Source organism: Hippoglossus stenolepis, chromosome 6, assembly GCF_022539355.2.
Source record: "Hippoglossus stenolepis isolate QCI-W04-F060 chromosome 6, HSTE1.2, whole genome shotgun sequence".
Lineage (NCBI taxonomy): Eukaryota > Metazoa > Chordata > Actinopteri > Pleuronectiformes > Pleuronectidae > Hippoglossus > Hippoglossus stenolepis.
Genome location: NC_061488.1, coordinates 14,603,505 through 14,615,164, shown reverse-complemented (window position 1 = coordinate 14,615,164; position 11,660 = coordinate 14,603,505). Strand labels below are relative to the sequence as shown.

Genomic DNA, 11,660 nt, shown 5'->3' with positions numbered 1-11,660 from the left:
ATGGTAAGGTAAAAGAAATAACAAGGAAATACATAAAAATAATCACAACCCCAAGAGAATCAGAGAGACATAAATAATTCAAGTAAAATAAGATGAGCTAAGGTAGTAAAATGATAAAATAAACACCTTTTGGTGCTCATTCAAGGTGAAGTTGTTAAAAAAACAATAACATAACTTTATTTATATAGCTCCCTTAATAAAAAATACAGCTCAAGGTATAACAGAGCAAACCAAAACACAACAAGACAGTAAAATATGTTAAAACAATAAAATGTATAAAAAAGTATTAAAGCAAAGTTAAGATTACAATAAAAGAAAAGACATGGTTGAATTAAATAAAAACAATATCCTAAAAATAAGTTCTGAGCAATTTGTTTAAATGCACTGCCACAGGATGCATTTCTGATACGTAGTGGCAGTATGTGTCTTAAGTGCTCATCACAGAAAACTGCTTCACTGTGTTTTTCGTAGTTTGAGTGCAGCATGTTCAACAAAACCAGCACTTAGGGACCTCAGCGAGCGGATATGAGCGTAATCCGATCGACAATCTAAAAGATTAGATGGTGCCAGTGCCAGGTCATTTTTATCTTTAAAGCAATTAAGAGAATTTAAAACCTCAGCTCAGTGTTACTGTTAAAATGACTAAAGGCAACTGGAAACCAGTAAATCAAGCTGTAAACTAGGTAAACATCTCAAAACGTTATCAATAGGAGTGCAACTAACTAATATTTTTCATTATTTCTCTATATTGTTTGGTGATTCATTAAAAAACATTTGCTAGATAAAATGTCAAAAAGTGAAATGAAGCCTTTAACATTTCTCAGAGCTCGAGGTGATATCTTCTCATTTAGTCAAAACAATACTATAAATCCTCAGGGTAAGAAAACTAAATCTCAAAATTGTTGACAATTTATTTTGATTTAATTGACTAATAATTATAGCACAGTTAGGTCTTTATATTCCCCTGCATTGTGTTGTATTGTGAACTGGTGAACACTTTTAACAAACTTTATTGGGTTTTACCAAAGAGCTGTAGTAGAGGAAGAGGCGTAGGAAGATTTAAAGCCGTAAAAACCAGTGACCTTGTGTGACAGCAGAACTTTACTGCTCCTGCACTGCTGCACCTTCAGAAACAATGGCCCCCGCTTCTGTTTGTGTGTTTACAGCAATGCAGAGGCATGCAGGTCTTTTCCCTGCAGTCTGCTGCAGACACACACTCATCTGCATTTATCATCAGAGTCCCCGATGACTAACAAAGCTGCAGTGTTTACAACAGACCAACAAACGATTCTGTGATTCTTGAGAAAATATCTATCTGATCATAAATCAGGAGCACAGCATACATCCAGCTGCGTGTGTGTGTGTGTGTGTGTGTGTGTGTAAGACTAAATTAGAGTGCACCTGGCATGGCATGAAGTTGGCTGTTCTGGCTCATCTGCACCCTACGGCGTTCACATGGCAACATCATATTTTCAAAGAGCTTTTCCAATGTGGTTTGTACATCATCATATTTTCCAGTTACAAAACACACATGTACTGTGAAAACAAACAAAACAGATTCATAACACTGTCTCTGTAACTTTTATTTATTCTGTTGTGTGGTACAGTTTGATTATGTGACATGAATACATGATTAGGCTACAACTAATACATCAGGGTTTATATTAATACATATTCACCATTTATTTTGGTAACATACAGGAAGTTGTTTAAAGAAAACAAAATGCATCTGCAACTGAAATATATCAAAAATCACATCATGGTAAACTAAGTAAAAGTTTCTTAATGACTGGGATTTCAGGTTGTTTCAAACGCATCATGGGTTTTTCAGATTGATGCAGTGTTTGATGAAGAAATGCATGCTGGGAGGTTTCAGACACAAGATGGCAGCAGAGGATCATAAAAATACCGACCAGAGGGCAGAAGTTTGATGCATTGATCAGACAGTAAATATGTAAGTGGCTGTAAACAAAGTGGGTCATGCTCTCGGTCAATCTCTCTCCAACGTGTCCTCTGCTCCTGTTATTTTCTACTGCGTCAGCACACGTGTTAAAACTTACAGTAGCAGCAGGATCCTTGTTTGCTACAGTGCTGATTTAGGTCTTTTTTCTTTTCTTTCCTCCCTCTCGTTTTTTCTCCCGGTGATGGCTGCGGTCCCTGGGCCTCTTATTGCGAAGAATTTCTGCGGCAGTATACTTGCTGATTGCTTCGTTCTCACTCCTCACAACAACCAGCTAAGACACTGCCATAGAAACACCCACAGCACCCGCGTCCGAGCAGATCCGTTCCCCCGCCTGCCTCCCTCTCGCTCGCTCTTCTCCTCGCCGTGCACTTCCACCTGTGAGTCTGGCACCATGGACGATCGGCTCTTTTCATGTCCGGCTTTGTGGTGGTGGTGGTGGTGGTGGTGGCTGGAAGGCAACGGTCTCACCCACCTGGGGGGGTGGGGTGGTCCTGTTGCCAACAGGCCCTATAAGAGAAGCAGGAAACAATGATTGAGTAACAAGTGGTTCTTGGAATCAACCCATCTTCCTCAGATACATTACGATGTAGATTTTAAAATAAATCCTACAAATCTAAAATTAAGATTCTAAGAGGCTCTGTGCTCCCCCTTCCTCAGCGTTTATGTAACTGTGATGCATTGATGAGTGTGCACTCCTCAGCCCAAAGTGACCCAAAGCCTGTTCCCAAACAGATCCTTCATACTTTTCTCATGATTGGTGCAGCATCACTTTAGGTGCACACAACTTGGACACACACAAACACCCCCAAACTAAGAATAGACTTACTATGACTCATTATTTTGCAACAAAAAAAGATGTTTGTCTCAGCTCTCTTGTACTAGTGTGTGGCTCCATTCACACGAAGGCCATATTGTGAAAGAGTGTTAATGTTCCTAAACGGGTAACAGCTAAAATCCCAGTGCTGTCACTTGCGTTTGCTGGCTGCCGTGCTATTTTGAGCCAGCTGACCGCTCCATACTGTCCTCTCCCTGTGGACTGTGCTTTGCTGTCAGGACAGCATGGACACTCGAGAGCGATCTGTACTGTAGTCATCACCAAATGAGGGAGGAGAGGGAAGCATGGAGGAGACAGAGAACGGGTCGGGAGGGACACACAGTTGGCCGAACGTCCTCAGTCTGGTGTAGCTTTAAATCCACAGCGAGGCTATTTGTGGTCCTCCATGTCTTTTATGACACATTGTTTGGTTGTATAACTGAAAATTCCTGGCCTCTGTGGTGGTTTGAGCATTTTGACCATATCTGATATCTAAGAAACCTCTGATATTTCTAGGAACAGTGTGTAAAATCTCACACATATTGATGCACCGAGTGTTTGTCTGCCCCTGTCTTGCATGTACGGATACAAGTGATGTCCTCATTCAAACAAAAGAGACGGCTTGACCTTCTTTCAGACACCCAACAGCTGCGTCTGTGTCTCTTTGTGTCTTTGTGGTGCAGCCTCACGCTGCTTTCGCTGAGCACATGATGACAGGAATTTTTCCTGCTCAGGGCTTGATGTAATCCCTAATACAGGATTGAAGAATGCCAGTGGAAACAACACCCGGTTCACTAAATGAACGAGCGGCCGCCTCACGGCTTCAGACGGCAAAGCAGCAGCAGCAGCAGCAGCAGCAGCAGCAGCAGCGACGAGCCTCGACTCACAAACCTGCCAACAAATATGTCTCAGGCCTCAGGCTGGGCTCAGCTTTTATGGGCAGAATTATATCTTCCTATTTCGGTACTGTCGGCCAAACAGAAAGCGAATGGGGAATATGTGTTTGAGGAGTGGATGAATTAAAATAATGAAAGTATTTTAGTCGAGAACCAAGAAGCACATAGATTAAGCTTTGCCAGTTTAAAAGTCCTGTTTAGTACACCTCCATTTAGACTTCTGTTTTCAACATGATCAGTGCTGTAACGAATGATTATTCTAATCATTGATTGATCTGTCTTCTTTAGGCTTTTATATAGATATTAAAAAAACATTTAATTTAATTAAATTGACCTTACTTTACAGATTCTGAAGAAATAATAATTTACCTGATGTTTCCTATTTTCCTATCCTATTTTTAATCCATAATATAAAATTGTTTGATTAAATATTAACACAATCATAAAAAATGTAATACTGTACACGCACACACATATATGTAACTACTTTATAGTCAAATCTCATGCATTAAGATGGCTCAAACATGAACACTAATGCATCCTCGCATTAGTGTTCCTCTCATGTCTAAGCCATGCACAGCATAAGCACATTATACTTTTGTAGCTATTAAAATTAACTTCATAAAACTCTTTGTGGAGCTGTAACTAATGATTATTTGAATTATTGATTGATCTGCAGATTCTTTTTTCACTTTCAGTCTTATAATGTGACACCTTCACATGTTTAGTTTTGTTAATTCAAAAGTCCAAATGCACAAAAATATAACGTTAATTTGAAAAAGGAAAGGAAAAATATCAAACCATATTTAGCATTTTATTGTTAAAAAAGTTTTTATTAGATTTAGATTTGTGCATATCAGCTAATTGACTGAATCATCTCTGATTGAGTAAATGCATTTCACATGTGTGAAATGTTATATATCCCATAATGCAAACAGTGTTTGTCTTAGAGCAGCATTTGTTTAAGTTACTAAGATATCTGTGGTTACATCAGCAACGCTCCTTTTATGAGTCAACAGCTCATGACATGTTCAACCTACAGGAAACAATTCTGTTCAACAGCGGCGTATATATTTTCTATCTTATCACACAATTCAAACAGACACATTTGCACACATACAGCATACACACACACCAGTCCTAGACCCACCTACACATTCTGAACACACTGCATCCTTCTGCTGTCAGGGAAAAAAAACAAACTCACCCTGCTATCACCAACCCTCCACTCTTTACTTCACATCCTCTCCTCAGTGAGTGTTGCAGTGCCGGCTAACAGCCCTCAAACAGTCCTGCTCTCCTGCTCCGCTCCCATTCCACACACCTAATCATCTTATGGCCAACAATGACATTAGTATTTACTGTAGGACCATGTTTCTGAACAGTGCTACACATGACACGCACACACGCACACACACACACTGCAGGCCTGGCGCTCGGGCTTAGTCTCGTGTGAGGTTTACGTACCACGAGGGTGTGTATTTGATTTCAAGTTAACAATTATAAATAAAACACTAAAAGTATTTCAACTTGATAGAAGTAGTAGTACCCAGTTTATGACGTGTCTTCTCTGCCTTATTTTTGTTTTGTTTTGTTTTACTTTTAGGAGCCTGTATTTATTTGATCAGTATTCACTTATCAGTCTAGTGTGTCAATAATTCAATGGGTTTTGAGTCCTACACACAGAGCGCACAACCCCTGGTTACCAGAATACAGACTTGCCCCAGTAACTATCGCCTTGCTTGGCAACGCACACACACGGGATGCATGGGACACTTAATGATTATCATCTGACTCACTTGAGTCATTAATGTGTTTGCGTTGTGACAGGCCCTCATGAGTGTGTCACCGTAGTTGTAACATGTGTCACAGATAAGGTCGTCTTTATCTGCACAGTCTCTGGGATCTAATGACGCTCCGAGTCTCAGACACTATAATGATGCTTCTTTTGAGTCTGAGACCTATATAAATTTTCTGCCAGCCGCGACTGATTGCCGCTTTGTAAGCAGACATTCAAATCTGCTCTCTGCAAATTAGCTTTGAGAAACGAGAAAGTGTGAATCTCTTTGGTTTAAGGAAGGAGAGGCGGCCGGCCGGGTGCCTGATGGAAATTGAACAATATATAATAACATCAGCCGCAGTCCTGCTCTACGAGGATCAAGATCTGGTCAAACCATGATTGTTGAGTCTTTGCAGATCTGTGAAAGGGTCGGTGGCACCAACACTTTGCTGATCTCGAAGAAAGAACTGGTTAAAGGCCCGATAACACACTAATGTGGACGCTAAGCAAATATGGTCGGTCAAAGTTCACCAAAATTGAATTCCAATGCGAAGCCACGCTGCGATTTGCCACACCACAGGATTGGAAGTGAACAAGAGCCGAGGGTTCGCCACTGAAACATTTCCGTATGTGTGACCGGGCCCGCAGTCGAGGCACATATGTCCAATCAAAACATCGTGACCACCATTTGTTTAATAAATGGTGCTTGTGTCGTGTGTAGCCTGCAAAGACGATTAAATATTTTTGCTATGGAACCCAAGCGGGGGAGCAGTCGTCCACGGAGGAGACAAACTGTGTGTCCTTGTTCTCTCTGTAGTTGTTGATGTGCGAGTGTTACTGGGAAATCAGAGACGTATAGAGTGACGCAATGACGGTGGCTATACGGTGAATCAGCCCTGGCTCCAGGTTCACCTTGGTGGAAAAGGCCTGTTGTGTGTTTGGGTGTATCTGGTGGTAACCTTTTGTACAGTTACCATGGCGTCATGGATCCAGCATCAGGACTCGGCTTGGACGCCGTCACAGCTCTGGAGAGCCGCACACTTCACATTGTTGCTCATTAATCACCTTCAGCCGTCATTAAGATCTGAAGGCCTTTTGAGTTCCCCACACTAACCAGTGCTCCTGAAGTTTTAGTCAGAGTAGAGGTGTCGCTGCAGCTCCTGTCGGCTGCAACAATTAACCTTGACATTCACACACGTGCTCTGCTGCAACATTATATGTCGGAAGCTTGTTTGTGTCACTCACCCCAGTGAGCGTCGAGGCGTCAGTGGCGCTCCTCCATCCACAATCGTCTTCAGTGAGTGTTGACATGGAGAGGAGTCTGTCCACGGCTGCTGCAGGGCTCTCCTCTTAACCCAGGCAAACTGAGTCTCCTCTCACTCTCTCTGTGTCGTTGCCTCTCTCTCTCTCTCGCTCTCTCTCTCGCTCTCTTTTCTTCTCAGGCAGCACAACAAGTCAAGGCATGTTCCAGCGCACCACCAACAGCCGGACCTGGTGTGTGAGCCTGCTCCTAGGCCAGAGGGGGGAGGAGCAGAGGATCAGAGAGGGGGGAAACCCAGAAAAGACCCAGCATGACTCAGCCTGCTCCAGTCGGTTAGCATGCACCAGCTTCTGGTCTCAACTCTTTAAAAAACGCAGGAAGGGATTATTGTGTGAAGGAGCATTAAGATTGGGTGACGAACGGGTTTCGGTTACAAAAAGCCGAGAGGATGTGAGCGCTGGTGGCAGCTGATTGTGAAAGTGTTGAGAGGAGTTTTATTTTTTCTTTATTTTTTTTTATGAATTGCACTGTCTCGCCACATCACCGTTGTAATGTCATAATTCATATCGAAATCACGGTCTTGCTGCAGGCCCTCACTCCTCTCCCTTTTTCAGCGTCTCTGTCAAAGCAAGCGGAAGCCGTTCGCAGTCTCTTTAATGCTTTAACCTTAAAGTAAATTTAATGTCTTCATATCCAGCGAAAGTATCCCCCTTTTCATTCAGACTCTTATTAGCGCGTCGACCTGCTCAATCTTTAACCCTGCAGAATGAATACTTTATAGAAGCTGTAACCGGGCACCAGCACACCACACTGATGAAAGCCGCTGATTCATCAAATCGTCCTGTACAGAACTCACAGTAGGTCACATCAATTACAAATGAGTGTGAAATATATGACATCTTAGGGAAAGCATGGGTGAAAGATATGGAAAGACACTATTATTTTCCTGTAGCTGGGACGTTTGATGTCAAATCTGAATTTAAAAGCAGTTTATGGATGCAGCAGGGGAAGAATCCTCGATCTGACAGATCTGAGATATGCTGCTCAGTTGGACGTAAACAGCAGGATCATCACCATGCATGAGCGCTAATTATGCAGAGCTGCTCGGATGCTATAGACAGGGTAATGCTAGTTCATCACTGCTGTAGTGGAAGTTGATCACTAGGCAGATTCTGGGTGCAGCGGCAGGAGCCAGCTCAGCAAAAAAAAAAAAAAACCCTCACCTGCTAATATGGTCTGAGTCTGGCTGCCTGAGCCGTGCATCACTGGTGCTGCTCCTCACTGCAGCCCGTCAACACACTGATGACCTTATCAATGAAAGAGCAAAGTCACTATGACGTTACGCCCAAGAAATAACTCACTTCTAGCTCTGCTCAGAGGTTTTTGTCTTCTCCCTTCTGACAGCGGGCAGAGAAGCAGAGCAACTTTGTAGAAGAGCAGGAGATTAGCCTGCAGATAGTTTGCATTAATTCATTGGACGTGGTGATGCGGCACTGCACTAACACAGACGCGTTTTGACAAAGAGCCAGCTGTAGTTTCACCAACTGAGTTGGCTCTCAATTTATGGAAGCGCGGACGATATGTGTGCACAAGAGTGAAATATGGACAATCATTAAGAAGCTAGGCCATTCAGACGGAATTATTTTCTGCTCTTTAAAAGCTAAAAGAATTTGCATAAAGAACTGTTTATAATTTATTTGTCCTCCTTCCTGGTGACATAGAATGAAGCTTGAAGGCCTCACACTTGCATCTGGATCATGTCACTCAGGTTGGGGGGGAAGGGGACAGGGGGGGGGAGGGAACCCCTAGCCCAGCAAATTCAAGGCTTGCTGCATTGATTACATCATCGGAACTGGAATGGGACAATGCACCATTGCGGGGGGTGGGTGGGGGTGGAGGGGGCAAAACGGCTAAGCTCACGATTGCCTTCCTGTGTAGCAGAATATAGTGTGTGTCTGTGTGCGTGTGTGTGTCTTTCTCTTTCTGTGTCTGAACTCGGCTCAGTCCGGTCCAGAGTGACACCGTCTGCTCTGCCTCACATTTCCCACCAGTGTGTCACGTGACATAAGGACCGTCTGTGTCTGAGAGAGAAGGATATTCTTGATGTGCTCATGTTTGTCTGTGTGTGTGAGTGCGTGTATGTGTGTGCATGTGCGTGCACTTGTGCATCTGTACTATTACCAGCCAGCACTGCAGGAACCCAGCTGCTGCAGGACACTGCAGGATGGCTGTTCTGCTGCTGGCTCACTGGCTCATGCTTCTCTCTCTCTCTTCTCTTCTCTCTCTCCCTCTCTCTCTCTCTATTCACTCAGGCAAATTGCTCAAGGAGGATAGTGAGAGCATGTGCTGCATACTTTTTCAGCAGAGGAGGGGTAAGTGGAGGAGAAAAGAAAAAAAGTGGGGGGGGTTACAGAATCACAGAGGTGCAAAGCATGCTTGTGAGGTGCTGCGCTGGGCAACTGTACCTCTGAGAGAAAGAGAGAGAGAGAGACTACAGTAGAGAAATTGGAGACAAGGAAGGAGGAGGAGGAGGGAAGAGAGGGTATAGGAGGTGGGGGGAGGGCAGGAGCGAGGTGCAAGGAACATCAGGTGAGTGCGGCAATTTCGTTTGCTGGCAGTGCAGCACCCACCCTCGGTGAGAGTGTAAGCAGGAGAACTGCAGATGTTGGAAGATGATGTCAGGCTCCGGATGTGGCGCGGACCTTTAGTGCAGTTCCCTATCACTGCATGTGTTCCCTCGCACACACACACACACACACACACACACACACACACTCGCCCGCCTGCAGTGAGGAGAGATGCAAAGGCCGGAGGAGGGATGCTCTGGACTTGCGCCTCACAAAGAGCCAGCTGACGACGCAGGGCCGGCTTTTTCAAGGTCTTAGCACAGTTACCTGAGGTGAACCCAGAGCTGGCTGAGCCTGCATACGGGCGAACCGACCCCCACCGCCCAGACTGGGTTCAGAGCACATTTTGAACAATGAAACACTTTCAAATGAAGCTTTTTAAAGATATTTTACCTGGAGTTTGAAAACGCTTAAAGTTAAGCATGTGCAATGCAATGTAGTATAAAAAATGAAAGTGGCAACATTTACTTTTAGAGCAGAGAGCTGCTGAGATCCCGTTGCTGCAGAGGTATTACTCACTGAAAGAGTGGAGACCTTTTCCTTTCTGTTTTAATCCAAATTAACGCATACGCCGACAGCTGAATATTCTTTCTCTCGCAGTTTTTTTTTTTTTTGCCAAATCCTCCAAAAAGACTCTCACAGAGCTGCACTTTGCCCTGGTTTCCTCTCATACGACTGCTCATAAGCCTAAAAGTCCTGGTAGCTCGAGCACAACTTCATGACTGCACCACAGCTCCCCTGTCCCATGCAGGCCACTATAGCTGCGTGCTCATTTCCTCATTTCAGCACAGGACCACTGACACAATAAATCCTTCCTGCCAGTTTCCAGCACCATATTCACAACTAATAGAAGCTGCTAAACAGAACCCCACAACTATGAGAAAAGTAAAGACTATCTGTACTCTCCTAAAAGGAAAGTCCGCAGTTAGAAATCTCCTTTAGTGGAGGGAACTCTTTGCATTATGGTTTGTTTTTACCTATTGTCCTTGTGTCAAATGGCGAGTCCTCTTAAACAGCCGCTATCTGACACGCCGGCTGCTATTTCAAGCCTGTACCATGTGTAAAACATGGATGAGGGAGCAGCGGAGTCTGAATGCTAACTGACTGGCTGTCTGGCTGGCTGCTGCCTGGTTATTGCTGGTGCAGAGGAGGCTGAAACTGATGAGACGGAAGCAGCCGGGAGCTCCAACACTGCAGGCATGCAAACCGACATTATTGGCGGATTTAAGAAGTGGAGTGTATGTGCAAAGCAGAAGACATGCAAGGAGACAGCATATAAGGTAAATGAGACTAGGGAAGAAATAGATACATACCTACAGATGGGTCTCGGACGGCATCGCACCCTGACAGGAGAGGAGGAAAACTTCTCTGCACTCACTCTGAGCCTCTTGGTCGCTGGTGATGTGCTTCCATGGCGCGGCAAAGTTGACTGCAGTATTGCCTCCTGAACAGAATGACATTGTTTGCACTCTCTCTCTCCCTCTCCCTCTCTCACTCCTCCTCCTCCTCCTGCGTGCGCTCGCTCCCCCTCCTCTTCTTTGCACGCTTGCTGGCAGCGCAAACTGCACAGCTCAGCAGTGTTCCCCCACTGCCGCAGCAGATCCTGCATGAGCTCTGCGTATCTGAGTGGGATGGGACTTTTAAAGGGGAATGCAACCTCCAGGGTCAGTATGTGTGTGTGCGTGTGTGCACATCCTCAGTCCGCCCCTCTCTCCTCCCTGTCCTCCTCAGCAAACCTCCCCTCCCTTGCTTTCCTCACCCCCCCCCAAAGAACCATCAGTGTAAAGGACTCCTCACAAGAGAGACCCCCTCCATGCACACACACACACACACACACACACACACACACACACACACACACACACACACACACACACTATTCTCCATACTCCTTTTATTAATTTTCACACTATACAGCAAAAGCTGCTTTGAGAAATGAGTGTGCTCAACCCTCAATGAGGAATAGTTTGCCCCTCAGAGAGGCCATGTGCTCTGCTGTGCTTTGGAACTTGTCACGATATCTCTGAAATCTAATTTCCTCTTAAAATGCCTGGATGGGTTTTTTATTCCAGGAATGAGTTGAAAAAATATCATCTGATTTGAAAAAGTCCATGAAAGATTAAAGACTTGATCACCGCTGCTAAATCAAAATTATATCGCTAGGTGTTATTGTAAGAAAAAAGAAAGTGATTTATTGAGTCAGTGTTAGGAACCATAATTCAACCAGGTATGTTTAAAAAACCTCAGAAGGTAAACCACTGGATTGGCACCACAAATTATGACATATGAGCAATAATCATGAAATCAGTAGGTGAATGT

At 44.2% G+C, this 11,660-nt stretch overlaps 1 long non-coding RNA gene across 1 annotated transcript; it reads right to left on the bottom strand.

The window, feature by feature from the left end:
- Window positions 1–1,568: 1,568 nt before the first annotated feature.
- LOC118111171 lies at window positions 1,569–10,898 on the bottom strand. The gene is made up of 3 exons (XR_004697054.2): window positions 10,655–10,898; window positions 6,699–6,963; window positions 1,569–2,470 (listed from the first exon to the last, which is right to left on the bottom strand). It is a non-coding gene; the product is annotated as an uncharacterized LOC118111171 (long non-coding RNA).
- Between the last annotated feature and the right edge of the window lie 762 nt (window positions 10,899–11,660).